Here is a 12271-nt window from a genome sequence, read left to right as displayed (position 1 = left end):
CCCCTGGTCTCTATTGAATTGATACCCAGCATGGTTCCTCCATTGTCCCTGTTGTTGGTTGTATTGTTGTCCATGCTGAAATCCAGAAAATCCACCTACATTAAAATTGTTTCTGGGCTGGTTCCCCATATAATTGACTTCATGTGTGACTTGTTCTTCATTAGGGATACAACATCCAGATTCATGAGCTCCACCATAAATTGTACATCCTACAACCTGCAAAACAGAAGAATGTGAAGTTTGTGCAGAATGAATTTGAGTTGGCAACTTACTCAGTGTTTTAGTCAATGCCTCCAGTTTCTTAGATAGCAACTTGTTCTGTGCCAACAATGCATCTTGTGAGGTTAGCTCCAATAAGCTCTTTTTAGTAGGAATGTGGACTTTATTTCTCAGAATAGCAATGTCACTTGCAGCCATATTTTCAATGAGATCCATGGCTTCTTCAGGGGTCTTCAACTTGATTTTTCCCCGCGTAGAGGTATCCAACAGCTGCTTGGACTGCGGTCATAAACCATTTATAAAAATGTTGAGTTGTATCGATTCTTAGAATCCATGAGTGGGGGTCTTTCTCAATAAACCACGGAATCTTTCTTAGGCCTCACTCCGAGATTCATCTGAAAATTGGTGAAAAGAAGAGATGGCAGCTTTGCCTTCCGCAGGCTTAGACTCAGGAAAATATTTCTTTAGAAATTTCTCCACAACTTCTTCCCATGTCTTAAGACTGTTGCCTTTGAATGAATGAAGCAACCTCTTAGTTTCTCCATGTAGATGCAATTGGCTTTGATGTTTTGATGATGATCATGATAATGTGTTGCAATTGATGCAAATGGGCTTTTCAAGATTAAAATTCAAGACAATACTTCAAGATTACAAGTCACAACATCAAGATGATCACTAGAATATTAGGAAGGGAATTCCTAATTGAATTAGCAAAGGTTTGGCCAAGTGATTTAAATTAAAAAGTGTTTCTCAAAGGTTTTACTCTCTGGTAATTGATTACCAGAGGATGTAATCGATTTCTGGTAATCGATTACCAGTGGCCAAATACGTTTTATAACAGCTACAAAAATTTGAATTCGAAATTTTAGACTGTGTAATCGATTACACAATTTTGGTAATCGATTACCAGCAGTTAGTAAACGTTTTAATTCAAATTTTAAAAGCTGTAATCGATTACAAAATTACTGTAATCGATTACTAGACAGGATTTTCAGAAAAATAATTTCAAGAGTCACAACTTTTCAAAGGCTTTATTCATGACCACCAATGGTCTATATATATGTGACTTAAACACGAAATTGCTCAGAGATTTTCAGAACAACAAAGTGTCTATCCTCTCAAAGAGCAAATTCATTTTATCCTCTTAAGAATTCCTTGGCCAATTCAATTGCAATTCATTAAGGAATTATTTGAGTGCTCAATCTGTAAAATCCATCTCTTTCTAGAGAGATTTTTTCTTCTTCTTCTTCTCATTCTCTAAGGGATTAAGAGACTGTGAGTCTCTTGTTGTAAAGGATCTCTAAACACAAAAGAAGGATTGTCCTTGTGTGTTTAGAACTTGTAAAAGGAATTTACAAGATAGTGGAACTCTCAAGCGGGTTGCTTGGGGACTGGACGTAGGCACAAGGGTGTGGCCAAACCAGTATAAAACTGAGTTTGCATTTTCTCTTCCCTTAATCTCCTTTATTTATTATTGCTTTATATTCATATTCAAATTGTTTCATTTGAATTAATATTTAAGAAGATTGTCATTAAGGGAATTCATAACTTGAGTAAAAAGTGAAATAGATTTTTAATTAGGGGAAACAGTTTGGAATATCTTAATTCAACCCCCCATTCTTAAGATATCTGAGGCCACTTGTCTAACAAGTGGTATCAGAGCTTCATTCTTGTATAAAGTTTAGAAGCTTCAAGAAAAAGATGGCCTCAGCAAATTCCTTATTTCCGGAAGGGAATTCTATCAATAGACCTCCAATCTTTAATGGAGAGGGTTACCACTACTGGAAAACCCGAATGCAAATTTTTATCGAGGCAATAGATCTAAATATCTGGGAAGCCATAGAAATAGGGCCTTATATACCCACCACAGTAGAAAGAGTTTCAATAGATGGTAGATCATCAAGTGAAAGCATAACCATAGAAAAACCTAGAGATAGATGGTTTGAAGAGGATAGAAAACGAGTACAATACAACTTAAAAGCCAAAAACATAATAACATCTACCCTAGGAATGAATGAATATTTCAGGGTTTCAAATTGTAAGAGTGCTAAGGAAATGTGGGACACTCTTCGATTAACACATGAAGGAACTACATATGTTAAAAGATCTAGGATAGATGCACTAACTCATGAGTATGAATTATTTAGAATGAATGCAAATGAAAATATTCAGAGTATTCCTGGGACGCTTGAATTATATTGCCAGATTCATATCGCAGCTGATCGAGGCCGTACCCGAATCAAATAAACATGAAAATGCAGTAACTAGGAAGTGATCCTAGGTCGTTTCCCAACGAGCAGTGACAAGCCAAATGTTCATAATATACTTGCAGTAACAGTAACGATGGGGGGGGGGGGTTTGGTTGTTTGGTAATTAAAGAGCAGAACAAATAAAATGGAATACGAAACTACTAATATTAAAAATGGGTTGTTTCCTCTGATTCAGAAGCCACTCTCTTATCCTGGGTTATGGAGAATTCGTCCCTAACAGTCAACCACTTAATCCAACCCTATTTCAATTTACTAAGCGAAAATCAACTTAGGGTTTTCAATACGTGATTAGGCACCACATACACCAGTTAGCCCTTCGTCCATTAAGCATGAACGCAAGTTAGGCTCAGAGGCAATTAATCGAACACGAAGCGTGCACTGATTAATATTCACGAAATTGGGATAACTGGTGAAGGGAAAACTGCCAGGAAACCACATTACAAATGCAACCTCAAAGAGAGTTGGGCTTTGTCCTCAAAAGGAAACAACACCAGAAAATCTAGCCTTCCATGGATTCAAACAGAAAACGCAAATGAAACATGAAGCAGAAACGTAAATGAACAAGAACGTAAATGAACAGAAACGTAAATGAAAGTAGAAGAAGAAGCAAGAATGAACTCGTAATTAGAAGCAGAAAACGGAAATTTGCATTAAGAACGAAAACTGTAGCAAGGGAACAGAAAAACGTGAAAACCTAAAACCAAAGCTCTGAATAATGAAAATAGCATAACAGAATAGAATCCCCTGCACGAATCCCAAGGCAGCTATTTAAAAAGAGTCACTCAAAGTCACTGGGCCCTATTACAATACTCTGGCCCAAAACGAAATAAACACTGAACAACATAAAATAAAATTGCGAAATTTCCTAATTAGAAATTAACTAAGGTAAGCGCTGCTTTATTTGCCCTCTTCAAGTCCACAACCAAAATCCGGATTAAGCCCAATGTTTCATTAATTCCTGAAATTAGATTAAAAACATCAAATTAGCTAAATGAGCCCAAATAATAAAACTGCCTAATTAATTGACAATTAAGACCAATCAATAATTAAAATGGTGCAAAAAGGGTTTAGAAAATAGAAGAAAATGATGGCACATCAAAACCCCCCATACTTAGCCTTTTGCACTCCTGGGCAAAATGAAACAAAGAACAAAATCCAAGGATATGAAAGGGAGACAAACAAAAACATTCACATATTTCTCAATGAATATCAAGGAATGAAAGGAATGGGTAACATCTAACATAAGGAGATCCAAAAAGTCAAGACATTCATGAAAATCATCCAAGCAACCCAATCATGGCAAAATAGTTAATCAGCTCAAGAATGAAAAGTGATAAAGCCTCACAAGATATACACTCTATCTCTCAAGTGTCTAGGCTACTATTTACCCTCAAAGCACCCATGAAAGCAAACACCACATAAACTTGGCAAGATTCTAAAATTGACAATCAACCCATAAACACAAGCACATGAGGATCAAAAGGTCTTTTAAGGTTGTAATGGGACCAAGGACAAGGTATGGAGAAATATGGAATAAGTGGCTAAATCCCAAAGGAATAGAGGAGCAAAGGGGAATAAGTGCATATTAAGAAAAAAATAAAAAGAAGTAAAGATAAAAATTAAACATGAAGAGTAGAACCAAGAGTTTCATCATTCTTGTGCCATTTAAGATCTTATTCACTCAACTTTATTGCTTTTCTTTTTCTTTCTTTTTTTTGAATTTTTTTTTTTTTTTTTACTCTTTAGCCTTTGAGAAACAACATTTCATTCAGCATGTCCAACATTTAACCAATATACAATGTACATCAAGTATGGCCCAAAATACATCATGAAGCATAGCCAACAAAACAAGTTGTCCAATGAAACAAAAACCCCCCACACTTATTCCCAAAACAATTCCAAAGCTCCAAAATTCCTTAAGGATATGGTAATATCATGGTTTTTCACTTAAGGCTTGTAGTGAGCTTCAAAAAAAGGAAAGGGAAACAAGGCTCAAAAGGGCTATCAAAGGAATTAATTCAAGGTAAGTCCATTTGGCTAGAAGCTTATAAGAACAAAATTGCCTTAATCATTTCCAAATATGCATGTGAATTAGGATGCATCAACAAGAATCAAGCCAAGGCTATTGTGCAAGCAATCAATGGGGCAAAACACACCAAATGATTATAATGATGGATGGCTCAAATTCTCACAAAGGTAAAATCATCACTTTCAAATTGAGCTTTCAAAACTATCATGACATGTAGAGAAGAATCAAGGATTTCAAGTAACAAAATGTCAAGAACTTTTATTTTCAAAACAATTACCCATTTCTTGAACATATCCTATAATTCAAAGAAAAACATGCAAAGTCGTACGTGCACATGAAATTGACCCAAAATATTAAACTGAAAATCCGACGAAACTAACAACATTAACAAATTAACACAACTAACAAATTAACAAAACCAACAAAACTAGCAAAACCAAAGAACACTCCCCCCCATACTTAAACAACACATTGTCCTCAATGTAGCACAATTAAAAGATTAAAAACAATTAAATCATCAAAGAGAATCGGACAAGTGTAATAAAAGCAAAGAAGGAGATAGGAAAAGAAAAACTCCCTAAGTCATGGTGGAGGAAGAGTAGGGTGGAGTAAGGAAGTCTCTTCCACCACTACGTCCACTAAAGAAGGGTTCGTGAGGAATGGCTTAAGTCGATGTCCATTGACCTTGAAGCTCTTGTTTGTGGAGTCGCTTTTGATCTCAACTGTACCATAAGGAAAAACATTAGTAACAACAAAAGGACCAATCCACTTAGACCTCAACTTACCACTCATGAGTCCAAGCTTAGAATTATACAATAACACTTTTTGCCCAACCACGAAGTCTTTTTTAACTATCATGCTATCATGGAACTTCTTGGTCTTTTCTTTGTAGAACTTGGCATTCTCGTAGGCTTCTAGGCGGATTTCATCTAACTCACTCAGTTGCAACTTCCTTTCCTCGCCAGCTTGATCCATAGAGAAGTTGCAAGTCTTCACTGCCCAGTATGCTTTGTGCTCAATTTCCACTGGAAGATGACATGCCTTTCCAAAGACAACCCGATAAGGAGACATTCCTATGGGTGCTTTGTAGGCAGTCCGATGTGCCCAGAGAGCATCATCAAGCCTGGTACTCCAATCTTTCCCGCTTGGCTGCACAATCTTCTCTAGAATTCTCTTGATTTCCCTGTTAGAAATTTCTGCCTGTCCATTAGTCTGGGGGTGGTATGGTGTGGATACCCTGTGTACCACCCCGTACTTTTTAAGCAGTGCATGCATTGTCCTGTTGCAAAAATGGGTTCCTTGATCACTAACAATTGCTTTAGGTACTCCAAACCTGCAAAACAGATTAGACCTGACAAAGTCTGCGACAACTTTAGCATCATTAGTTCTAGTGGGCTTGGCTTCCACCCATTTTGAAACATAATCAACTGCAAGGAGAATATAAACATAACCAAAAGAGACAGGAAAAGGACCCATGAAATCTATACCCCAGACATCAAACACCTCACAGAATAGCATAGGTTGCTGAGGCATTTGTTGTCGCCATGTAAGTGTATTTCCTTCTCTCTGACACTGTTCACATGTGCTGCAGATCTTCCACGCATCTTTAAAGATGGTGGGCCAATAAAAACCACAATCAAGCACTTTGCGAGCTGTCCTTTGAACACCCAGATGACCTCCCGGTGCGGAAGAATGACAGAACTGCAGGACTGAGTCAGTCTCATGATCTGGAATGCACCGTCTAATGACCTGATCACTGCACGATTTCCACAAGTAGGGGTCATCCCAAATAAAATGATTAGCATCACTTTTAATCTTATCTTTTTGGGCCTTAGATGCTAAGGGAGGAAAAACAGAGGCAACTAAATAATTGACAATGTTAGCAAACCAGGGAGTAGAAAGAGAGTCAGAAATACTATACAATATATACAAATGATCATCCGGGAAATCATCCCGAATAGGTGAATCTACATCAGAGACACGTTCGATCCGACTCAAATGATCAGCAACTAGATTTTGTGCTCCGCTCCTATCACGGATCTCCAAGTCAAACTCTTGGAGCCAGAGCATCCATCGGATCAACCTAGGCTTAGAATCAGCCTTCTTCAACAAGTACTTTAGAGCTGCATGGTCAGTATAAACAATAATGCGAGTACCAAGCAAATAAGATCGAAATTTTTCAAGAGCAAAAACTATGGCTAGAAGCTCTTTCTCAGTAGTAGTATAATTTGCTTGGGCAGCATCTAAAGTCCTAGAAGCATAATATATCACCCTGGGCAATTTATCAATTTTCTGAGCAAGGACAGCCCCCAATGCATAATTTGATGCATCACACATAAGCTCAAAAGGGGCTGTCCAATCGGGTGCCTGGATGATGGGGGTGGTAGTCAACACTCTTTTGAGGCAATCAAAAGCCTCTTTGCATCTGTCATTAAAGTCAAACTCCACCTCCTTTTGCAACAAGTTGGACAGTGGAAGGGCTACTTTGCTAAAATCCCTTATAAAGCGCTTGTAGAATCCTGCATGACCAAGAAAAGATCGCACCTCTCGCACACAAGAGGGGTAAGGCAATTGTGAAATAACAGAAATTTTTGCAGGATCTACTTCAATGCCCTTATTGGAAATAATGTGGCCTAAAACTATACCTTGCTCAACCATAAAATGACATTTTTCAAAATTTAGAACAAGGTTAGTTTCAGTGCATCTATTCAAAACTTTTTCCAAACTATTCAAACAACCATCAAAAGAGGATCCATATACAGTGAAATCATCCATAAACACCTCTATGCAATTTTCTAAAAAATCACTGAAAATACTAATCATGCACCGCTGGAAGGTACCAGGGGCATTGCACAGGCCGAAAGGCATCCTCCTATAAGCAAAAGTGCCGAAGGGGCAGGTGAATGTGGTCTTTTCCTGATCCTCAGGAGCAATAGTAATTTGCATATAACCAGAAAAACCATCAAGGAAACAGTAGTGGGATTTACCTGCCAGGCGTTGAAGCATCTGGTCAGTGAATGGCAGGGGAAAATGGTCCTTTTTGGTAACCTGGTTCAGCCTCCTATAGTCAATGCAGACTCTCCAACTGTTCTGCACCCGAGTAGGAATCAGCTCCTCCTTCTCATTTCTGATCACTGTGAGGCCAGTCTTTTTCGGGACTACCTGGACGGGACTCACCCATTGGCTGTCGGAGATAGGATAAATGATTCCAGCTTGCAAAAGCTTGGTTATCTCCTTCTTCACTACATCAAGAATCACCGGGTTGAGTCGTCTCTGTGGCTGTCTTACTGGTTTAGCTCCATCCTCTAAATTTATTCGATGCATACATGTGGATGGGCTAATACCAGGAATGTCCGCCAGGGTCCAGCCTATAGCCTTCTTATGCTTCTTGAGAACTGACAACAACTTCTCCTCTTGCTCATCAGCAAGGGAGGCAGATATAATCATTGGAAAACTCTTGCTATCATCCAAGTAAGCGTATTTTAAATTTGATGGCAGAGGCTTCAATTCTGGTGTGGTCGGCTGGACAGTGGTAGAAGGAGATGGTTTCTCAGCCTTTACCTCATAAAGAAAGTCAGAGGTATGTGTACTTCCTGAAACATGGTTAGTCCTATCTGACTCTATAAAATCAATCTCAAGAGGTAAAACACCACCACCAGGCATGCAATCAATATCACTCTCAGATTCACTGTCAGCATCAAGTTCAGACATATGATCAAGTACAATTTCAGACTCAATGCATGAAGAGTGAGAGGCATGCAGATTAGAATAAAGATCAGTCATGTATTCATCAACAACATGGTCAATTATTTCAGCACGAAATACAGAAAGATCTTCAGATGGGTATTTCGTAGCATCCAGAATATTAAAATGAACAGTTATATCACCAAACTCCATGGACAGTGTGCCTGCATAAACATCTATCTTAGTTCTAGCAGTTTTCATAAAGGGTCTACCTAGAATGATGGGAACTGATCCTTGAGAAAATCCATCTTCCATATTCAAGATATAAAAATCAACAGGGAAAATCAGTTCACCAACTCTAACTAAGACATCTTCTATGAAACCAACAGGATAGGCAACACTTCTATTAGCTAAATGAATTACCACATCAGTTGACTGCAAGGGACCTAGAGATAGAGAATTAAAAATCGACAGAGGCATAACACTAACAGAGGCATAACACTAACAGAGGCTCCTAAATCTAGCATGGCATTGTCAAACTTATTATTCCCTATAATACAAGGTATGCTGAATGTACCTGGATCTTTGCATTTTTCAGGAATTTGAGGAACAGATTTACCAATCAATGCGGAGACATTTCTGCCCATGCTAATTCGTTCACTTCCTTTAAGCTTCCGCTTATTAGTGCACAGCTCCTTCAAGAATTTGGCATATCTTGGAATTTGCTTTATTGCATCCAACAGAGGTATGTTTACCTCTACTTTTCTAAACGTTTCCAAGATCTCTTTCTCTGCCTCTTCCATTTTTTTGTTGGAAACTGCTCTTGGAGGGAATGGAAGAGGGGGAATGTGCTGCTTCTGCAAATCAGAATTACCTGTGGAAGAAGATTCACCTGCACAGAAATTGTTAGGTAGATTTTTGTCATCACCTTTTTCTGGGATAGAGTGAAGTTTGGCAGGTTCATTTGCAGATGAGGAAGGTGCTACGGGTTGAGGTCCTTGACACTGCTTTCCCGACCTCAATGAAATGGCACTGACATTTTTGGGGTTTTGGACAGCTTGAGAAGGCAGCTTGTCAGAATTCTGGGACTGTTGTTGATTCAATTGAGTAGCTAATTGTCCCATCTGATTGGTTAAGCTCTGAATGGAGGCTCTGGTCTCTTGCTGAAACTGCATGTTCTGCATAGTCATTTGCCTCACAAGTTCTTCGAGGGAAGGTTGTGGAGGGGCCTCAACTGTTGGCTGTTTCTGGGGTTGTTGCTGTTGTTGGATTGGTGGAGGAATGTATGGTCTGCTTGGGCCAGCAACATTTTAGAAGGAAGGAGCAGGTTGTTGTTGTTGTTGCTGAGGGCTGGACCATCTGAGGTTAGGGTGATTCCTCCATCCAGGGTTGTATCTGTTGCTGGAAAGGTCATAATTGCTCTGCTGTGGTTGATTTTGTTGCTGAGGTTGAGGAGGTCTATTGTAAATATTTGCAGCATAAGCTTCAGGCTGCTCAATTGCTCCAGGTTGCTGCATGGAAGGGCAAAGGTCTGTATGGTGGTCAGCAGAGGAGCACAAGCCACAAACCCTTGCGACAGGTACAGATTTCTGATTCAAGGCCAGCTGGGTTACCAAGTTGACCAACGCATCCAGTTTGCCTTCAAGCTTCTTAGTTTCAGATGATGCAGATGGGTTTGTAGCTACCTCATGCACTCCTCTAATGACTATGGCATCATTTCTGGCGCTAAACTGCTGGGAGTTGGAGGCCATCTTCTCAATTAAATTTCTGGCTTCAGCAGGAGTCATGTCTCCAAGGGCTCCATCACTGGCAGCATCTATCATACTTCTCTCCATATTACTGAGTCCTTCATAAAAATATTGGAGAAGAAGCTGTTCTGAAATCTGATGGTGGGGGCAACTAGCACATAGTTTCTTAAATCTCTCCCAGTACTCATACAGGCTCTCTCCACTGAGTTGTCTAATACCTGAGATATCCTTCCTGATGGCTGTGGTCCTGGAAGCAGGGAAAATTTTTTCTAAGAATACTCTCTTAAGGTCATCCCAGCTCGTGATGGACCTTGGAGCAAGGTAATACAGCCAGTCCTTTGCCACTCCCTCTAATGAATGAGGAAAAGCCTTCAGAAATATGTGATGCTCTTGGACATCTGGGGGTTTCATGGTGGAGCAGACAATGTGAAATTCTTTCAAATGTTTGTGCGGGTCTTCACCTGCAAGGCCATGAAACTTTGGAAGCAAATGAATCAGTCCAGTCTTAAGAACATATGGGACATCCTCATCAGGGTATTGGATGCATAAGCTTTCATAGGTGAAATCAGGTGCAGCCATTTCCCTTAGAGTCCTCTCACGAGGTGGAGGTTGTGCCATGTTCTTAGAATGTGCAAAATCAGAATGCTCAGAATCAGAATGCTCAAAATTATAATGCTCAAGATCAGGATGTTCAAAATCACCAATAACAGAATGCACAGATTCACCAGTTATGGAATGCTCAGAATGATCAAAAGGTATAAAATGATGCCTAACTAATCTATGAAATGTCCTATCTATCTCAGGATCAAAGGGTTGTAAGTCAGATGGATTGCCTCTAGTCATACACTACATTCAGCATGCACACAACTAGTTGCCTTGTCATGTAAATAAAGGTGTAGGTTTGAACTACAGCTACCCTCAAATGATATCCAAATGACTTGAAATTTTGTGAGCAACCTTATAAAATGATGAGAAGATAGCACAAAAAATTTCAGACAAAAATTCAAAGTCTAACTATGAAAGCTAAAATTGGTAGGTTAAGAAAAATAAGTGAATAAAACTTGAAAAATAAAAAACTTTTGACAGAATCGCTTTTTTTGGACGATGGAGGCCTCAGCTGGCCTACGGTGGGCTGCCACAGCGTAGGAAATTTTTTTCTACCCCAAATGCATATATAATAATTGCGATTCTGATAACCGGAGCAAAAGTTATGGCCGTTTGAAGTTTTGACAAACACAAAATTTGCTAGTTTTTTGGAACTTTCAAATCTGACCAAACTAAAGGCTCTAGCTATTTTTCCCACAAAATATGGATTAAAAGAAGTTACCACAAAAAAATTCAGCCAAAAATAACAACCCTAGCTACTAAAACAAAAAATCCCAATTAATTCAGCATGGGTTGTCGCTAAAATCCGTCTCTAATTGATTTCTACTACTACTCTGTTTTTCCGCAAGCTGATTTCTACTACTACTCTGTTTTCAAGCACAATCTTCACAGCAAAACACCCAAGACTGAAACAGGGGAAACGCTTAATGGGAAAACTGAAACAGAACACACATTAAACAAAATACCAAGACACTAAACAACACTAACACACATACTAACACAATACTAACAATTAAACATAAAACACGAAAGGATTAAACACACAGCACTAGCTAGCTATTATGAACCTTTGGACACTGCTCCCCGGCAACGGCGCCAAATTTGATCGAGGCCGTACCCGAATCAAATAAACATGAAAATGCAGTAACTAGGAAGTGATCCTAGGTCGTTTCCCAACGAGCAGTGACAAGCCAAATGTTCATAATATACTTGCAGTAACAGTAACGATGGGGGGGTTGGTTGTTTGGTAATTAAAGAGCAGAACAAATAAAATGGAATACGAAACTACTAATATTAAAAACGGGTTGTTTCCTCTGATTCAGAAGCCACTCTCTTATCCTGGGTTATGGAGAATTCGTCCCTAACAGTCAACCACTTAATCCAACCCTATTTCAATTTACTAAGCGAAAATCAACTTAGGGTTTTCAATACGTGATTAGGCACCACATACACCAGTTAGCCCTTCGTCCATTAAGCATGAACGCAAGTTAGGCTCAGAGGCAATTAATCGAACACAAAGCGTGCACTGATTAATATTCACGAAATTGGGATAACTGGTGAAGGGAAAACTGCCAGGAAACCACATTACAAACGAAACCTCAAAGAGAGTTGGGCTTCGTCCTCAAAAGGAAACAACACCAGAAAATCTAGCCTTCCATGGATTCAAACAGAAAACGCAAATGAAGCATGAAGCAGAAAAGTAAATGAACAAGAAC

At 39.0% G+C, this 12271-nt stretch overlaps 1 non-coding gene across 1 annotated transcript; it reads left to right on the top strand.

Moving 5' to 3' along the window:
* The first annotated feature begins 10083 nt into the window (after positions 1 to 10083).
* On the top strand, positions 10084 to 10190 carry LOC113001976 (small nucleolar RNA R71). The gene has a single exon (XR_003267507.1). It is a non-coding gene; the product is annotated as a small nucleolar RNA R71 (small nucleolar RNA).
* The last annotated feature ends 2081 nt before the right edge of the window (positions 10191 to 12271 follow it).

This window comes from Glycine max, chromosome 6 (genome assembly GCF_000004515.6).
Source record: "Glycine max cultivar Williams 82 chromosome 6, Glycine_max_v4.0, whole genome shotgun sequence".
In the NCBI taxonomy this organism is placed as follows: domain Eukaryota; kingdom Viridiplantae; phylum Streptophyta; class Magnoliopsida; order Fabales; family Fabaceae; genus Glycine; species Glycine max.
The sequence above is the reverse complement of the archived record's forward strand: the minus strand, read 5'-3'. Positions and strand labels throughout refer to the sequence as shown.